General features: G+C 41.8%; 1 non-coding gene across 1 annotated transcript; it reads right to left on the bottom strand.

The window, feature by feature from the left end:
* Positions 1-375: 375 nt before the first annotated feature.
* Positions 376-565, bottom strand: LOC120393942. The gene has a single exon (XR_005592168.1). It is a non-coding gene; the product is annotated as a U2 spliceosomal RNA (small nuclear RNA).
* Positions 566-931: the final 366 nt, after the last annotated feature.

The raw sequence follows: 931 nt of genomic DNA, 5'->3' as shown, positions 1-931 counted from the left end.
AGTTATTGATATACATGTGACCTCGAATATTGCCAATCTGTGTTCCCCCCCACACACACACACACAGAAACCACCCCAACCAACCATCTCCCAAACAGACCCTCAGTCCAGAAAGCATTCATTCCTCATATTGTTGAAAAAACTCACAGCAAACATAAGAATCTCAGCTTTTAAAACTATTTTCCAGCAAGACAAAGAAACTCACAGCTGTAGACTCAGAAAACACTCCCAAGGAATTTTAACAATATATTGTTATGAAGAACTTAAGTGCTAAAGAAACCTGATTTTCCAACTAATTTAAAAAAAAGTCTTCTCAAATCAGCATCTTTAGAGTGAATCTTATTCTGCTTTTTTAACCACACAGTTCTCCCCAGAAGAAGAAGCACTGGCCCTGGAGACACTGCAATACCAGGTCAATGCATAGGGTGGACAGAACAAGCTCCTCTTCCATCCCCTTGTTTCAAAAACCAATTTAATATATAGTCCTCAAATAAATGATCTATCAAATATTAAGCTGATAAGAACAGACACTACACTTATCTTAGCCAAAAGGCCGAGAAGCAATGCTGTTAGTCTCTGATGTTAGGCAGCTGCTCTTCCCCCACTTCTTTGTACTTCAGCACGAGGAGCACCCAGACACGCACCAAACACCATTCACGACACTTGATAACTAGGTAACTCGAAGTGATGATCACTTCCCCGAAATGACTCCACTGGAAGAATTCAAAGCAAGAGCCCTTAACACACAATTCTGTTCAAAGACAGAGAAGTCTTTCAGCCTCCTTCCTCTTGCTGGTTTCCCTGTACACGCCTAATTTGCATAAACCCACCCACTGACCTGTGACTAACAATCTCTCACTGTTAACTCTTACAGCAAAACAGGCCAAAGAAAGCCTATGCAAGCGCTATCCCGCAGCCCCACTGCTCTTTT

The sequence above is a fragment of the Mauremys reevesii genome, unplaced genomic scaffold (genome assembly GCF_016161935.1).
Source record: "Mauremys reevesii isolate NIE-2019 unplaced genomic scaffold, ASM1616193v1 Contig4, whole genome shotgun sequence".
In the NCBI taxonomy this organism is placed as follows: domain Eukaryota; kingdom Metazoa; phylum Chordata; order Testudines; family Geoemydidae; genus Mauremys; species Mauremys reevesii.
Note: the sequence above shows the minus strand (reverse complement) of the source record. Positions and strands in the feature narration are given on the sequence as shown.